The sequence below is a fragment of the Antechinus flavipes genome, chromosome 5 (assembly GCF_016432865.1).
Source record: "Antechinus flavipes isolate AdamAnt ecotype Samford, QLD, Australia chromosome 5, AdamAnt_v2, whole genome shotgun sequence".
Classification (NCBI taxonomy): domain Eukaryota; kingdom Metazoa; phylum Chordata; class Mammalia; order Dasyuromorphia; family Dasyuridae; genus Antechinus; species Antechinus flavipes.
The window spans coordinates 112,897,440-112,916,974 of record NC_067402.1 but is presented as its reverse complement, the minus strand read 5'-3'; the positions used below and the strand labels follow the sequence as shown (position 1 = coordinate 112,916,974).

The following is a 19,535-nucleotide window of genomic DNA, read 5'->3' as shown; positions in this document are numbered from 1 at the left end:
TAGCAAAGTCTTATCCCTTTACTCTGTTATAGAAATTCACATCTTGAAGACAACTACAAATCCCCCTTTTCTTTTCTCCAGACTAAACATTCCATAGTTTCTCCAGCTTTTCTTTCTATGGGCTGAATACTATAGACTTTGCCATTTTTGGGTTAGCTTCCTCTGGGCACTCTCCAGCTTCTTCCCTCAAATGTGGTGTCCAGCACATAGTATTTTGAATGTGATTTGACCAGGTAGAGTACATTGAGAACATCACCTGCATATATAGTGCTTTAAGATTTACAGACCTCTTTAAAAATATTATTTCAGGGCAGCTAGGTGGTGCAGTGGATAGAGGACCAGCTCTGAAGTCAGGAGGACCTTAGTTCCAATCTGGTCTCAGACACTTAATACTTCCTAGCTGTGTGACTCTGGGCAAGTCACTTAACCCCAATTGCCTCAGGGGAAAAATATTTCATTTGAACCTTACAACAGCAATGTAAAATAGGTAACACTATTACACAGGTGTCACACAGATAGTATTTGATGAAGGTTTTTAATTTATGTCTTCCTGACTCCAATTCCATCACTATATCCACAATGCCACTAAGTTTCCCCCACTCTGGACACTATGCTCTTCTGTGTAATCTATGATTGTATTATTTTGTTTTGTTGCTACCACATCACATTGTTGACTCATATTAAGCTTGTGTTCTACTAAAACCTCCAGATTTTTTTTCAAACAAACTATTGTCTAGCCATGTACCCCTTGTTCTATATTTAAAAAGTCGATTTTCTAAAGCTAAATGTAAGGCTTATATTTATTCTTATTAGCTTCCATCTTATTACATTTGGCCCAGTGTTCTCTACCTGTCAAGAACTTTTTGGATTCTGATTTTGTTTATCCAACATGTTAGCTATCTTTCTTAACTTTGTCATCTGCAGATTTGATGAGCATATCAAGATCCAGGTGCAGCAGCAAAAAGGGGACAACAGATAATCACTGAGCAATGTATACAGAAGGTCTCTGAATAAAAGGATCCCCAAGGATCCTCAAACTGGAATTTTGAGATCATCAAAATTAAAGAGAATAAAAGAGCATCTCGTTTAAAGTCTAGAGTTTTTTGGGGGGATTAGTGCCAAGAAGGCACTGACAAAAGCTCCTTCAGGAAGTTTCAGGAAGTCATCTATGCCCCTGCCCTAAGGGGTCATCCCCAATAGGCAGTCAGTTCTTTGAGCTACATGATTGGAAAATGTTTATAAATACAAGATGTTTAAAGATCTCAATGTCATGCAGACTGTGAAGCTGTAGCACATTAAATACCAGAGGCTGAGAAAGATGATGCAAGAATAATTGGCATAGAGGATACTCCTGGTTTGTAATGCTCTTCTGCTATTCCTGAAGATTGTTCACCAAGGAAAAGGAATATGAACTCCTTTTATTCAGTCAGTGATTCTGAAAACTGGAAAACTACTCTTGCAAGTAAGAAAAGATTTTCACTATTACTCATCAGAAAACCAAATTACTGCTATGTGTTCGTGGGTAGAGAAAACCCCCCAGCAGTTTATGGTGGGTCTAAGTATTCAGATCATGTAAGTTTCAGAACAGCTTCTAGGAAATCAGTGAGAACTAAAAAAAAAAAAAAGAAAGAAACCCAACAAAACCTGGTTGATAGCATAAAATTCCCAGGCATACTGTACAAGAACTATCACTCATCTTGGGAATCCAATGTCCTCTAAATTCTAAAAAACGTATGTAAACTCCAAAGTATAAATTTGTTGTGGTAGTCAATGAGATAGAAGTATGACTAATAAGGTACTTCAGATTAGTCAGATTGTACATCTCCTATAGTATAGTGGATTGGGTATTCAATTTGAAGTCAAGGAAACCCGGATTCAAATCTTTCTATAAACATTTGCTAGCTGTGTGATCTCAGTCAGATACTGAAGTTTCTTCTTTTGTAGAATTTAGCTGACTTTCAAGAACCTTTTCCAGCTCTAGATGGATGATACTTTTTTGTGACTCCAATGAATACAAAAATTCTGCTCTTCTACCTATTCCTCCCTATTGGAAACTTAAAGTACACATCTGCAAAGTCAGATCATCACCTTTCTTCTTCAAATGATGTTTGTGTGGAATAACTAGTGAAAAATAACAGGTTTGGTTTTTTCTTCCCCAAATGAGTTTCCATGGAAACAATTATACTGCTTTGAGGGTATAGTAGATGTGGCAAAAGACACAGACTAAAGTTTAGAGGGGGAACCAACAATTTGGCACCTTATGTTACCTCAGTTTTCTCCCCACTCTTCTCTTTGCCTGGCAAGCTGTTTCTACTCTTTTGAGAGGAGCAACATTTTTGTTTTCCTTTAGCAGTTGCTATAGCAGGAGCAAGTGTGCCAGGTATCTATTGCTAATATAGGCACAGAAATTTCTCTTGGTAAATACAACATCATTTTTAAATCTATGGACTAAGTCAGTGGGGAGTGTTTTTTTTTTATTTTTACAGATAGAGTTATGCAAAAATTTGTTCAAAAACTCTTTACTGCGATACAGAGTACACATTTGCCATAGAGTACCTACTATGATCTAGGCACTGTGACTGATAGCCAAGTTATGTTTTTCTTCAAATAGCTTATGATTGAATAGGAGAGTAATAGATATGCAAACAATTCTAATAAAAAGAATATAGCTTCTGAATAAGAGATATACAAATAACTTGATAAAAAACAACAATTGAGATATAAAAATGAAATTTTGTAAGGCTGCAGAATAATAGAAGGCTAATTCTCAGTTAAAGAAATTTGGGAAGAGGGGCTGCTAGATAGCGCAGTGGATAGAGCACCAGCCTTGAAGTCAAGAGGATCTGAGTTCAAATCGGGCCTCAGATACTTAACACTTCCTAGCTGTGTGACCTTGGGCAAGTCACTTAACCCCAACTGCCTCAGCAAAAAAAAGAGAGAGAGAGAGAGAGAGAGAGAGAGAGAGAGAGAGAGAGAGAGAGAGAAAAGAAATTTGGGAAGGCATCAGGGAGGAGACAAAAAAAATGGGGTAGAAGATTCTATCATTAATGGAATGTAGGCTTTTTGAGGGAAGGGGCTGTTTTTGGTTTAATCTTGTGTCCCTATTCCTTGATAGTACATGGTACACATGGTAAATACTTTTACATATTTTATAATTGGTTAGAGTGATTTGGATTGTCATTAATGCTTGAGGTAAGACTTACAGGATGAGTAGGGATGATGGACAGGATTTCTTTTGGTGGAGGTAGGCAAGTCAGAAGGGAAATTCAGGTAGCAGTAATTCAAGGAGCAAAAGTATAGAAATAAACTGAAATTTACATTTGAGAAATAGCAAATAGCTCAGACTGGGTGGAATAGAGAGAAGAGGTTGGACTGGATTTCTAAGATCCTTTCTAAATTTAAATCATGCAATTCAATAATTTTATGTAAAGAAGCAGCAAGCAATATAGCTGGAAAGATAGGTTAAGGATAGAATAGAATGGGCTTTGAATTCTAAACATAAGCCATGGGAGTAGCTACAGATTTCTGAGCAGGAGATCAATACAATCAAAATAGTACTTTTAGGAGAATTAATCTGTAAAATGAATTGGATGAAGAGAAAGTATGGAGCCAGGAAGAGTTGCTAGAAAGCTATTGCAATGTGACTAGAGATGATAAGAGCTTCAACTACAGCTATGGGAGTGGCAATGGAAAGGAAGAGACAGATGCAAAAAATATTGCCAAAGAAGAATTTACAGGATGTGGATATTGTATGTGGGAGAGGAGGAAATAGAGGGACTCTAAGGTCATAGCAGGGCCTAGAGCTTGGGAGAGTGGTTGAACAGAAATAGGAAAGTCAATAAGAGATGATAGAGGATATCATTACTATTTATCATAGCAATAATAAATTTTATTCTGGACATGTTGAATTGGAGATGCCAACTACCAAGAGGTAGTTGGAAATGTGGGATTGAAGCTATTCAGGGGAAGGTATGAAATGGCAATTGAGGCAGGTTTAGAACTGGAAGGTGCTGTAGAAGTGATTTTGTCTAACCTCATTTTTTAGGAAGTGAGAAAATGAGGTCCATGCAGTCATTTGTGGCTTGCCCCAGCCAGAAATCAATTAAAAAGGTTTGGTTAGATCCAGGTCTTCAGAATTCTAGTTTAGCAAACTTTTGCAAGACTCCAAAGCCACACAGAAAACAAATGCAGGTCCTCCACAGTCATTTTTTTTAAGACTTTCAAAACACAAGTTTGAGAAACTTTATTAATTTTAAATAATGGAGAAAAGAGGATAATCTGAAGGAGAATATCAATGAATAAACACTTCTTAAGATCCTACTATGTGCCAGGCACTATGTTAAATATGGGTAAAAATCTTTTTTTTCCTGGTAAAAAAATCTTAAAGATAGTAAAGATACTACAGAATATGTAGTACAAAAGTGCTGTTTTCATTATTTTCAGAGGCATACAGTAATGGAAACTAACTGGTAGGACATTGTTACTAACAGAGCCTACAACGATGAATCAATGACTCATTTATAATTAGCACCATTTCTTGCACAGAAGGCTTAAAAACAGTTTGTTCTCTGAAGCAGGTTAAATCTACGTTCTCTTTTAGACTAACCATTTGATTACTTATTCTTTCTGCCTCTCTATGTCTGTCTCTGTCTCTGTCTCTGTCTCTCTCTTTGTCTCTGTCTCTCTCTGTTTCTCTCTCTCTTTCTCTCTCTCTCTCTCACACACACACATATAACGTATAGGTAAACTTTAGCTCAAACTTAGGTCAAATTACCTTAGATTCTATATTAGTAGAGTACAAATTAATGAGGTTTTATTATGCATCCAACTTCCAATTATTCTCCTGGGGATTATCTGAGCTTGGTCTAGAAGTCCCATCATTAGAAGGAGGGCATAAAGTGATGACCCCATTTCCAAGGATGAAATTATTTCCCATAGGGAAGCAATAGTACTTTTTTCCTGCTACAAAGAACAGAACTTAGCCCTGATTCAGCTGGGCATCTAGAAATCAGCATACTGGGGATAGGAGTTGACTATAAGGACGAGTTACCTAAGTATTAAAATTTTATCTTGAATGCTGATGTTCCTTTGCATCCAGAGCCAACTGATTTTTAAATTAACTCTTTACTGATCTCATTTGCAATTATACACTAGGTATTGGGATGACAGGATAGCTCAGTGGATAGAATGCAAGGCCTGGAGTTAGGAAGACTCATCTTCTTGAGTTCAAATCTGGCCTCAGACACTTACTAGCTATGTGACCCTCAGCAAGTCACTTAACTCTGTTTGCCTACATTTCCTCATTTATAAAATATACTGGAGAAGGAAATGGCAAATCACTTTAGTATTGTAGCAAAAAAAAAAAAATCCAAGTGGGGTCACAAAGCATCAACATGACTGAAACAGCTCAACAGCACTAGGTAGAATTTTTTTCAATATAAATTTTATTTTATTTATTTATTTTTAATTAAAGAGATTTTAATGAAAGAGATTTTTATTTTCAAAATATATTTTCAACATTCACTCTTGCAAAACCTTGTGTTCCAAAATTTTTCCCTCCCTTCCTCCCATCCCCTCCCCTAGACAGCAAGTAATCCAATATATGTAAAAGATATAGAATTCTTCTATAAATATTTCCCCAAATATCATGCTACTCAAGAAAAATCAGATTAAAAAGGAGAAAAATGAGAAAGAAAACAAAATGCAAGCAAATAACCACAAAAAGAGTAAAAATACTATGTTATGATCCAATCTCAGTTCCCAAATCCTCTTTCTGGTTGCAGATGGCTCTTTTCATCACAAGACCATTGTCACTGGCCTGAATCATCTCACTGTTGAAGAGAGCCACGTCCATCAGAATTGATCATTGTAGAATCTTGCTTTTGGCTTCTATAATGATCTTTTGGTTCTGCTCATTTCACTTAGCATCAGCTTATGTAAGTCTCTCCAGGCCTCTCTGGAATGATCCTGCTGATCATTTCTTATAGAACAACAATATTCCATAACATTCATATGCCACAATTTATGCAGCCATTCTCCGAATGATGGGCATCCACTCTGTTTCTACTACCACTACACAAAGGGCTGCCACAAACATTTTTGCATATGTGGGTCCCTTTCCCTCCTTTATGATATCTTTGGGATTCAAGCACAATAGAGACACTGCTGGATTAAAGGGTATGCACAATTTGATAGCCCTTTGGGCATAATTCCAAATTGCTCTCAAGAAAGATTGAATCAGTTCACAACTCCATCAACAACATATTGTGCCCCACTTTTCCCACATCCCCTCCAAAACAGAATTTTTAAAAAAATATGAAATAATTTGGTTCATTTACATATCTTGCAAGAAACAGGTGATCTATCTAGGTGCATGAATGAGACTAGCTAGAATTTCAAATGAAAAATTTCTTATTGATTTCCATTATGATACTTAATATATTTGCTTTTATGTTTTCTCAATACCTCAGTTTTTTCCAAACATATTTTCTATTGCTAAGTGAAATATTTAGGAGGAATTATGCTCACTGACTCTTAGAGAATGTTTGGATTTTGAAGAGGCAAGAGTATATTCTCTCTTTTCTGTGTACAAAAAGTTGTTCTTCACCTTGTCTTGCAGAGATGTTCAGATGTGTATATTTTTCTTAGGGTTCCTTTGAAGGATGATTTTTCCCAGCTTGGTTTTTGTAAGAAGAATATTTGAAAGAGATTGACTTTGGTAAGATTCATTTTTTTTACTCCCTACTTTTGCAGCATAATTAATATTTGGGGTACAAGTGCATTTCTACTTACCTTTGCTATAGCATATTTTATTCTCTTTTCCTTATTGATATTAATGCCTAATCCTGGCTAGCTGAATTTGGGGTTCTTTATTTATGATCTGTTAATATTCTATCCTTATCCCTAAATATTTAATATTTAGCTCTGATTTAGAAGTGCTGGAATTTGGCAGTCCCAATTTCATCTCTCTCTGGTGGTAATCTGTGAATTTTATCACTTCTTTCCCCTCTAGTTTCAATACTTTTGAACAAATCTTTTTATGACTCATAGAAATAGTGTGTTCAGGTTTTTTTTTAATTTCAGTGTACTTTTCTGGGAGCCCTCCATTTCTTATATTTTCTCTCCAATCCTATTTTCTAGGTCAGTTGTTTTTGAAAGTAGATTTTTCCCATTTCCTTCCAGTTTTTCTTTCTTATGATTTTGTTTTGTTATTTCTTATTGTATTAGTTTTTGAGTTCTGTTTCTTCCATTCTTTTTTTTAAATGCCTCACTGTTTACTAAGGTTTCTTAGCTTTTGTTCTAAGTTTATCTCTTTCATCAATTTTCTTTTCTTTATTTTTTCCTTTCTTTTCTTTTTTTGGTCATTCCATTTCTTTTTTTCTAAACTTCTGGTTGTAGTTATCTCAATATTATTCTATTCTGGGGTTTTACCTTGGGCCTCCCTTATCCCACAGTATTGCTTCATTGTATCATGAAATCCCTTTTGCTTTATTTTATCTCCTTTCTTTTTTTGTTGTTGCTGTTTTTTGTTTTCCTTTCTTACCCTTTCCTATTAGAAGTACGAGCCTGGCTTCTGGTCAACCAGTGAAGACACTAGTTGAGCCCTTACTTAGTGTTACCTTCATTAAGGACACTGCTGGGCCCTTGTTGTTTCTGAGGAATCTGCAGCTTGAAGTTGGGATTGTAGGATGGACAACCAGACAGAACATGGCAAAGACAAAGAAGTGCAATAGAATACAATGAAAGACCACCTCACTTCCAGCAAATTCTAAATTCTCATAGCAATAGCTCACATTTATATAGCATTAAATATATGCCAGGCACTGGGAGGTAAGTGCTATTAGTATCATCCCCATTTTACAGATGAGGAAACTGAGGCTAAGGCATTTGCTCCAGGTTATATAACTAGTATCTCAGGCGGGATTTGAACTCAGATCTTCTTAACTCCAGGTCTAGAATTCTATCCAACATAGCTATTTCTTAAACTTGAAGCTGCTGAATTCTTGAAGTAACGAAACTAGTGTTTTCAATTGGAAAATAACTCCAAAACAATTTTAAAACTCCTTCAGGAAGTGCTTTCAGTCTTAAAGCTGGAGTGGTTTTTATGGTCTCTACTAGAGAAAACAAGCTCCAAGTATTTCACATCCCCAGCTAATGGGGCTGCTTTGAAAGATTGTACTGACAGAGAGAGGAATGCAACAGAATAAAGTTGAATAAAAGTTGCAGCGGTTTGGGAGGGGCCTTACTTCCTTCTCTCCAAAGCCAGCCCTAAACTTCTCCTAACTCTAAAGCTGATGCATAGATCCTAGTTTAGGGAGGAAAGAGTTGATTAGGCACACTTGTATTTTTCCCTTTCATTTCCTGTGAGGATTTTACCTTAAAGTTTTTTTTTCTCTGTCTCTCTCGTTTTCTCTTTTTCTTTCTCCATCTCTCTTTTTTCTTTTTTTCTCCCTTCATCCTTCCTTCATTTAGAGCATATCTCACTGCTTTTGAGGGGCAGCAAATCCTTTTTGTCAGAAAGGTCTTTCTGGCCGCTGTGTCAGGTGAGAAACATATTAGGCCTGAGTCCCAGTCCCAACACTTACTGGCTCAGTGAGTATGGTCAAATAATTTCTCTGACCCTCCATTTCCTCTTCTGTAAAAAGGGAATAAACCCACACAGGTACTACTTATCTTATGGGGATTTGTGAAAAAATCACTTTTGAACTCCTTAAGGAATCTAGAAATGTGTTTTCAATAACAATAACTTCTTGTTGTTAACAATAACTTGAGGACTAAGCTATTGTAATCAGGACCATAATTTCTAAGACTTTCAAAGACTTGATGAGAACAGTGAGTACTTCTTTAAGGTGCTGTTAACAACTCTTTGAGAGCTCCTCTTTTTGAGGCTTTATGGTACACTGGGAAGGGCACTGGATTTAAAGTTCAAGGAACTGGATATGAAACCCACCCTTATGGGGAGGGTCTAGTGGTCGAGAATTGGGGTGTGAGAATCCCTTCTGGTCTGTGCATCCAATGTGAAAGAATTCACAAACCCAAAATTTGGGGGATTTTTATTGGCACCGAGAAGCTAGCTTAGCTAGGAAGACAAACTTCTTAGTGGCAAAAAGTCCTGTCAGGGAAAATTGCAAAGGTTAACACCGAGAAGAGGGTATCTTCACAGCAGGCAAGAGTCCTGGCAGGCAGCTGTGCCAAGAAGAGAGGTCCCTTGGCAAAACATAATCCTACTTCAGATTTCTGCAGAGATTTGGAGTTCAAAATTGTCTTTTTATAAGAAGACTGAGGCTGGGGCTTCTCTTGAATGAGATTCAATGCCTCCAAGTCTAGATTTCCAGTTGAAAAGAGAGTACTTATCTTGGAGTTTTAAGCCACTCAATAGCAAGATCAGGCCCAGATCTCCAACTGAATGAGACCACTTGAGTTCGAGTTACTGGGAGTGGTTCTGGGCTAATCTTCAACTCAACAGAGGGTGCAGCTAGTCCCTGCCAAGATTTCCACCTGAATGAAATCACTTAACTACCCTGAAAGGTGGGTCTCAATCAGAGGAGAGTTTCAAAGTTCACCCCCAAAAGTCAAGGGGAACACAATTTGCAATCCCATGTGTAACTTTTAATGCCTGTGTACCATTGACCAACTCAACCTCTCTAGGTCTCAGTTTCTTCATCTATAAAACAAAGGGATCATAGGCCTTTTGGGGTTCCTTCTAACTCTTTTTTTCTTATTCACTTATTTTAATTGTGTCTGAATCTTTGTGACCCCATTTGGGGATTTCTCAGAAAAGATACCAGAGTGGTTTGCCATTCCTTCTCCAGCTCATTTTACAGATGAGAAAACTGAGGCAGACAGGATGAAGTGACATGCCCAGGTTTATATAACTAGTAAGTGTCTGACATTGGTGAACTCAAGAAAATTCTGACTCTCTGTCATCTAGCTGACCTTATAGTCTAGGGTAGTTTTTTTTTTTTAAGTCAGAGCTATTTACTTCAATTACTAATAAGCCTTTTGGAGATCCTCTGCAGCTGATAGACAAAGCAATTAGTTTGGGAACAGGAATTTTTACCAAAACTGGAAAAAACTGAAATACTCAAGGCAATTTTGGTGGGGATAGAGAGGGGAGAATATTTGAGTTAATACAGAATTGCTTTAGGAAAATAGAGATTTCTACTGAGACATAAACAGCATACAAGAAGATCCTAGTACTGTTATTTAAGAGGCTTGAATTCTTTTTGCTTTGTCTATAGATATAGTTATAGAGATAGATTATAGATATGTTGATGTTGAGAAGGGGGCTACTCCAAAAGTCCCACACTACTGTCACAAGGTGTCTCAAAAGTAGGCTTGAACCCATCTCCTAGTCAAGGGACAAAGATTTTATTGAAAGTAATATATGCCATTATCAGGCAGACTGAATTGTAAGGGAATTCAGTAAAGAAACTGAAGCAAGGAGATACACTTATACAGCTTTCAATCATAGATATATTAATTCTATGACCTGAGGACAAGATTAAAGAATAATCTCCAGATGAATTGAGGGTGGTCTCTGATTATCACTGACTAGATCATCAGTCAGCAATGAACTGAGAAGTGGTCTATTCAGAATCAGACAGACTGGGCAGGAGTTTCCTGAGGTCAGAAGCTATCTGGCTAAAGAGTGGTCAGACTCAAATAGACTGGGAGTTTCCTGAGGCAAAATTCCAATGCCAGAAGACTCAGGACCCACTGACCCATTAGAACACAAGCCCCAAGGTCAGGGGACCCCCAAATCGCATCACATCAGATATATTTCCCCAATTACATGTTAAAACAATTTCAAACTTTTTTAAAGTTTTGAGCCAAATTCTCTTTCTCCTTCCTCTTTCCATCCCCCCAGACAGAAATCCTTTAAATGTTATACATGTTTTGCTTTGTTTTTTAAATATATACATATGTATTTTTATCTGGTTAATCTCGATTGATTACCTAAGGTGCTCTTTTGAATGAACATTGCATATCAACATTTTTTTTTTCATTCCTAATAAGGAGGCACATTTAGTCTCTGGTTCATGCCCACTTGAATCTGATTAGTCATTTCACAGCTGTATCTTGGGAAGAGAAAACCTCAAATATTTTTGGTTGATTTCATAAGCAAAATAAAAGCAAGATCTTTTCTTGCTTCCTTACTGGTCCTCTTTGCTTACAATTTGCAAGCCAATAAGTGAAAAATGTCCTTCTTCACGGTTATGTTTCTCATCAGTTGTTGTTGTTTTCCAACAGTTTTTTCTTCCTTATTTTCCATGACTCTTTTTAGGAGCTGACAGAACTGTCCTTACCTAATTTTACATTCTTCCCCTCTGTATTATGTACCTCATTTTACTCTTATAATGCTTCTTGCCTGTGGCCTACCATACACACCTGACTATCATTGACTCTGTCTGCCCCATCTTTGCCCACTAATTTGTGATCTTCAGGGTTGTTCTGGGACAGTTGCTTCAAAACACAGGTCACTCACTGGGAGAGATACAGGATCTGGAACACAGGTTAGTTTGTCATTGGTAGGTGGTTTGAGGACATTAGATGAGAACACAAATTTGTTATTGTGGGGCTGCTGTGAATGCTGGAGCTGTGTATGCTTGATTATTATTATAGAGAACAGTTTATGACAGCTGGCTCTGATTTAGTTATTTCCTGAAGAAGACACTTTTGAACAATTATTTAAATGCCTCTCTTAGTATAATTATAATAATAATGATGATGTTAATTTTGCAACTGAATCTGCCGTCCAGGGTGTGCACGCTTGACAGCTACTGCTTTTAGTCCAGCTTCCTTTTATGTACTGATGTCAGCTGTTGTTGCTTAGATTCTTTAGAGCAAGGAACTTTTTTTGCCTATTTAGGGTTACTGCCCTGCAGGCAAAAAAAACATTTTTTTTAAAAAGAAATAATGAGATCCACAAAGAAGAAACTACTAAGTTTTTATCCTTAGGAAAAGAAACATAATCCATTATGGTCTGTTTTAAAAATTGAGAACAAAAAACTTCAATAAGTACATTAAACATTATGAAATAAATTCCATTTCCAGTAAGTGGGTTCAAATCTGGCCCCCAATAGATAATTCTGTGATTTTGGAACAAATACAACATTTTAGTACCCCCAGACATCCCTCTCAACTATGTGAGGATGAGTAAAGTGTAGAAAGACTGCACAGTTATGGATCTTGGGTGGAGGTAGGGAGAGACTTTTGAGGCAGATAACCAGTTAAAAGTCTATGGCAGAATTCCAATAGATTTGTGCTAGTGAGAGCCACCAACACCCAGAGAGAGGACTCTGGGACTGAATGTGGATAACAACGTAGTATTTTCATTTTGTTGTTGTTTGCTTGCTTTTTGTTTTCTTTCTCACTTTTTCATTTTTGAACTGATTTTTGTTGTATAGCATGATGATTGTGGATATATGTATAAAAGAATTACACATATTTAACATACATTGGATTACTTGCTGTCTAGGGGAGGAAGTAGGGAATGAGAGGGAGAAAAAATTTGGAACATAAGACTTTGCAAGAGTGGATGTTGAAAAGTACCTTTGCATATATTTTTAAAATAAAAAGCTATTATTTTTAAAAATTAAATTTAAAAAAATCTATGGCAGTAGTTCAACTGTAAAGTCATGAGGGCTTACGCTAGGTGGTGGCAGTGTCAGAAGAAAGATGAGGGTGAATACAAGATATATTATTACAGTAAAGATGCCTTGACTTGACAACTGATTGGACATTTGGGTAGGTGGATATGAGAGAGAGTAAGGAGTAGAAAATGACAGGTTGTCAGCCTGGGTAACTGGGAAGATGGTGGATTCTTCAACAGTGATAGGGAAGTTCAGGAAAAGAGAGGGCTTAAGGGGAAAAATAATGAGTACAATTTTGGACCTCTTATTTTAAAATGTTTATGAAACATCCAATTCAAGATGTTCAATAAATAGTTGTAAATGTGAGACTAGAGGTCAGAATTAGACAAATAAAACTCAGAATTATTAACATAAAGATGATAACTAAATCCATGAGAGATAATATGATTACCAAGTAATATAGTATAGTAGGAGAAAAAAGGGACCCCATGACAGTCTTGGAGGCTATTATAGAAACACCTGAATGAATGAATGAGTGAATGAATGAATATCTAATGAATGAATGAATATCTAATGAAGGAGACTGAGGAGAGGATGAGAAATAAGAGGAAAACCAGATACAGCAGTGAGGATGATCAATGGTGTCAAAGGCTGTAGGGAAGTTAAAGGAAGAAAAGTGAGAAAAGGTCATCAGATTTGGCAATGAAGAGATCACTGGTAAATTTGGGCAGAGCAGTTTTGATTAAATGATGCATTTAGAAGCCAAATTGTAGAAAACTAGGAAGAAAGTGAGAGGAAAGAAAATAGAGAGGAGAGATGTCTCAGTAGGGATGGATGAATAGAGTAAGTAAGGATTTTTTGAGGTTGGGGAAGACATGGGCAGCTTTGTTGGCAATAAGAAAGTAGCCAGCAGATAGAGAAAGATTAAAGATAAGTGATATTGGAGACGACAGAGAAAGCAATCTGCTGGGGAAGACAAGGGATGTTTGCCTTGGCAAGGAGGTCTGGAAAAGCCAAGGCATGTGCTGCTGTTCTGAACTGCTCTCCTGGCTTTCCAATCCATTGTTCTCCTTTGCCCTGGGGCCTGTTGGGTTCCTCCATGGACCCAGCTCTGCTCCATCCCCCAACTAGCTCTGACTTACTATGCTGTGTCTTGCTGTGACATCAGCTATGTCTGTCACTACCATTTCTCTGCCATCTTTCTCTTTTCATCTTACTTTCAAGTTGTATCCCAATTAAAAGATATGAATGACCACTCCAATTTCAGCTTGTCCTTCTTTTATCTCATAAGGACAGTTCCTTGATTTTGTATTGCTAAGCAGGATGGTCATTGGACAGGACTAATTGAAAGTGACGATTACTGACTAGTCAGTATAAGATAGAAGCGAGTGGTATTAGGCAGAAGGGGGTGAAAAAGCTATTTAATAAACTCCAGTGGCTCCCTGTTTCCTTCAGGACTAAATATAAAATACTCTCTCTGGCTTTTAAAGCCCTTTATAATCTGTCCTTTTCTTACCTTGCCAGTGTTCTTACAACTCACTCCCTTATGATCCAGTGACTCCGACCTCACTGCTGTTCCTTCCACAGACCCTTCTCACTCCATGCATTTTCACGGGCTTCTCCCATTTCTAGATTCCTTTCATTCCAAATTTCCATCTTTTGGCTTATCTGGCTTCCTTCAAGTCCTAGCTAAAATCCCACTTTTCACAAGAAAAATCTTTCCAATCCCCTTAATGCTAGTGCCATCCCTCTGCTGATTACTTCCAATTGATCCTTGTTTGTATTTTCTTGTTTCCATATTATGTCCCCATTAGATTGAACTACTTGAGAACAGGGAATATTTTTGCTGTCTATTCCCAGTGCTTAGCACAACATCTGGCACGTAGTAGGCACCTAATAAATATTTGTTGACTAATTGATAGCTTGTTATACAGTTGTTTTTCGATTGTATTGGACTCTTTCTGACCTCATTTAAAGTTTCATTGGCAAAGATACTGGACTGATTTGCCATTTCCTTTTCCAGTTCATTTTACAAATGAGGCAAAAAAGATTAAGTGACTTAACCAGCTCACATAGCTAGAAAATGTTTGAGACCAGATCTGAACTCATGAAGAGAGGTCTTCCTAATTCTGGCCCTACACTCTATCTATTGTGCCAGCTAGCTGCTAATTGAAAGCTAGTTCCCCCTTTTCCATAGACCAAGTGTTCTTTCTTATCCTGAGATTTGTAAGGCTTTTTTCAAAAATGGTTTTTGATAATTGTGTTTTAATATCAGTGGTTTCCTTTATAATACTTTATATTTTATTTATGCATTTAAAAACATTTTTTCTAAGAAGGCATCCTTAGGCCTTTTGCCAGGTGTCAGTGGAGTTCATTAGACAGTAAAGTTTAAGAACAGTTGTCATTGTCTCTGGACTATGTTGGAATCAAGGAATATCTCCAAACCTAGACTACTAAGAGATCATCATCTGAGGCAATGGATAAATGTTCTCTAGAAGGCCTGTTTGCTAGTTTTAAATAACTGTGGGAAAGGGGATGCAGGAAATTATTCTTGAATTGTTTCATCAGCTTAGATTAAGTATGGATTACACTATTCATCAATTGGGGGGGGGCAATCAAATTGTTCCTGGTCAATTAAATTCAATAAATATTTATTAAGTGCCTGCTATACACAATGAATTAGAGATACAAAGACAAAAAAAAAACAAATGGGAAAACAATTTAATTACACTGGGGTACAACTTGTACAAAGAGAAGTAAACATAAGGTCATTTGAAAAGGGGGATAGTACTGAACTGGAGGGGATCAAGAAAGGCTTTCCATAAGAGTTGTTGCATGAGCGAAGCCTCAAAGGAAGCTAAGATTTCTAAAACAAGCAGGTAAAGACAAAGTATTCAGGTATGGAAGGCTAATCATGCCAAGGGAAGAAGATGGCAAGTGTACCACCAATCTGCAGGAATACCGGGCAGACCGTGTGGGCTGGAACAGAGCAATCTGTATGATTCTCTTCATCAAAAGACTGTTAGTGCTGCAAGAGCCCTTAAGAATCTAGTTCAGACTCCTGGTTTTATAGATGAAGAAATGACAGCCATACGTTATTCATGTCCAGTTAAACGGGTATCTCAGACTTAGACCAATTCAAGGCATTGGGGGCTGGGTGTGGGAGGAAAGGATAGGTATGGAGCAGAGCTGGAATATTATGGTCAAGAGCCCCCCAGGGGACAAAGGAGAGCAGTGCACAAAAATAGAATGCTTTGCTGTTTTCCTAGGATTTTTTCTTTCTTCATTTCCAGAAAGGAGAGGACTCAAGCAACAATACTTACTTAGTTCAGAAAGAATGTAGTGAGCTGAGCCAACCAATGAGCTCCACCGGATCTAAATTTTGCGTGAGTATTTTTGCTTAAGTCACTTCTTGCAGCGTTTTTTTTTTTTTTTTTTAAGCTATTTCTCCTTCTTAACATGACACTGGTTTCCCTGCTGCTCACAAAAGCTTCAAGGTCAAGCTCAGATTGAAGTATTTACGGAGTCCAGGCACTTATAGGGAGAATCATAGCCAATTCATTCCTTGACCTGGTTTGAACCGGTAAAATCAGTAGACTGTGGAGAGGAAGGAACAAGTGGCCTGACTCTAGGGTCAGGGATTTCTGAGTTCTGAGGTGAACAACAAACTGCTATTAAATGCAGAAAAAGCTTTTGTGTTAAACACTTTAAATAACATAAGCACAAATAGACCTTTTCTGAATATGGTAAACACTAATCTAAAACCAAAGAAGACTTTTATCTATAATGAAGAAATGCTAGAGGTCTTTCCAATAAGATTAGTAATAAAGCTAGGATGTCCATTATGCCAGTATTATTTAATATAGCTGTAGAAATGTTAGATATGCCAATAAAGCAAGAAAAAGATGTTGAAAGAATAAGCATAAGCCAAGAAGAAAAAATATAACTCTTGGCAAACGATAGGGTGGTTTATCATATCACCTGATACCAAGGTGGCATAGTAGTTAGAACCTTGGGATTAATGTCAGGAAGACTTGAGTTCAAATCTGTCTGCCTCAGCTTCCTCAACATAAAATAGTAACTACATCTGAGGCTATTGTAAGGATCAAATTAGATAATATTTGCAAAGTGCTCAGCAGAATGCCTGGCACATAGTAGGGGCATAATAAATGCTTATTCCCTTCCCCTTCCCTTATTTAGATAAGTCCAGAGGTTTAATTAAAAATTAACTGACATAATAACTTCAATAAGTATCCAAAAAATCTGCGTTTTTGTATACTACCAACAAACTCAGTATAAAAGAAAGAAGAAAAGAAATTTTATTTGCAATAATTACATCATATATAAAACATCTAGGAGTCTACTTACCAAGACACATATAAGAATTATATAAATAAGGGAATCCTTTTGACAGAAGACTTGAGAAGAATTAATCACTTATGTTTGGGCTATATTAATATAGTAAAAATCATAATGTTACCTAAATTAATCTATAGTTTCAATGCTCTACCAAACTACTAAAAGATTAATTTATAGAACTATATGAAATGAAAACAAAATTCATCTAGAAAACTTAAAATCAAGAATATCAAGGGAAATAATGGGGAAAAGTGGGAGGGAAAGGTATCTAGCACTATCAGTTCTCAAACTATACTACAAAGCAATAATTATCAAAACAATTAGGTACTGGTTAAAAAATAGCAGTGGAACAGACCGAGTACACAAAACACAAAATCATAGTAACATAGTGTTCACTAAATCAAAGAGTACTGATTAATGGGTGAGGGACTCAGTATGCAACAATTTCTGGGGAAATTGGAAAATTCTCTGGGAGAAATCAGGTTTACATTAACATCTTATACTATCCACAAAAAGCTCCAAATGGATAGATAAAAAGTTTATACCATAAATGAACTGGAGAAGAAAATAAATATCTTTTAGAATTACAGATAAGAATAATTTTTGGCCAAAGTGTTAAGGGACAGATCAATTCTCCGAGAGCCTCCACAGCTGTGGATCATAACATCTGAAGGAGTTGCAAAGCAGCCTTTGTTGACACAGGTGTTGCGGACTGGGAATGAGCTAAATTGGTGGCAGAGGGAAGAGGAGAGAGATCAGAGAACAGCAACAGCCTCTCAATCTCCTTGTATCATCCTCTCACAAGAGGAGATCCATTCTGCGTTGGATCTCCAGCAGCCACTTTCAGATGGCTCCTATGTATCCAACAACAAAGGACAGAGGGAAATGATCATTAAAAATGTGCAATTTTATTACATAAAATTAAAAAGTTTTGGTTTTTTTAAGGTCAGCTAGGTAGCACAATGGGAAGAACACCAGCCCTGAAGTCAGGAGGAACTGAGTTCAAATCTGGTCTCAGACACTTCTAACTTATTAGCTGTGTGACCCTGGACAAGTCACTTACCCCCAGTTGCCTCAGGGGGAAAAAATCAATAGTCTAAAATAAAAAGGAAATAGTTAATTGCGAGAGTAGTAAATTTTTCTGATAAAGGTCTGATACCTAAGATATATAGGAAATTGATATAAATTTATCAGAACAAGAGCCATTTTCCAACAAATAAAGGATAAGAATAGAAAGTTCTCAAAAGAAAATGCGCAAAATATTAATAGTATGAAAGAATGTTTTGAATTATTGATAAAAAAGGAAAATTAAAACAATACTGAGGTTCTACGTCATATTCATCTAAACAATAAAGAAGACAAAAAAGGAAAATCACAATAGTTATTTCTAAGAGGAAAGACCAACTGATGCACTTTTGGTAGAGCTTGGAATTAATCCAACCATTCTAGAAAGAAATTTGAAACTATACCTGTAAAATCACTAAAATGTATATTGACCTAGTAATATTAATATTGAGCATATACCCCCAAAAAAATCAAAGACAGGAAAAGATACATATATACTCTTTAAAAAAATTTAAAATATATACCAAAAATATTGATAGCAGCATTTTTTAACAATAAACAGAAAACAAAATGGATATATATCAAATTGAAGAACATCTCAATAAATTATAGTATATAATAAATTAAATGAATAAGATATAATTATGGTATACAAAATGATCAATGGAATGAATTCAGAGAAACCTGGAAAATCCCGTATGAATTGATAGAAAGTAAAAATGAATAGAATGAAGAAAACAATCTATGCCATTACAACATTGTAAAAGAAAACAATTTGGAAAAATTTTTAAACTCTGAATATATAGTGATTGGTTATAATGATAAAGGATGCTTTTCACCTCTTGGCAGAGAGATAGTGGATAGACTATAGGTACAGAATGAGATCTGCATTTTTAAACATAAGCAATCTGTGAATTTGTTTTGTTTGACGCTTATTTATTATAAAAGAAGGCTTTTATTTTTACAAGAGGGTATAGAGGAGAACAAATATTGATCTATTTTTTTAAAGAATAAAAGAAAGGAAAGACCTATTGCAAGGAAACATTTTTAAAATACCCAGAAGAGAGGAGAATGAATTTTAGAAAGGAACGCAACCAAGTAACACCATGTTGGTGATAACATGTTAAATTTAACATATACTTTTTTAAAAATTATACATAATAGAGATTCACTAATTCACATGCAAGTCTTTATAAACACACACACACACACACACACACACACACACACACACACCAAACAAAGAAAACCAAAACCAGTAAATTGCTCAAATGGCAAAACCTTCTGACCTCTTGGGTGGTCTGAGGTTGCTGCTGCTGCCACCTCCTGGGAGAAGAGAGACCAGCTGCAGTAACTTAATTTCTCAGACACTAAGAGAATTCAACAGGACTAAGATCTCTTTCTGACTTAAAATGGGTCTTTTTCTTACACAAAATTTTTTCCTTCCTGTATCTGCCCTTTGGACTTCATCTTTAGAACAGATAAAACATCTCAATTTCTTCTGATCTTTCCAGC

General features: G+C 36.4%; 1 long non-coding RNA gene across 2 annotated transcripts in view; it reads right to left on the bottom strand.

Moving 5' to 3' along the window:
* Positions 1-19,535, bottom strand: part of LOC127538449 (uncharacterized) — a 57,882-nt gene that overhangs the window by 20,980 nt on the left and 17,367 nt on the right. The window lies entirely within an intron of this gene.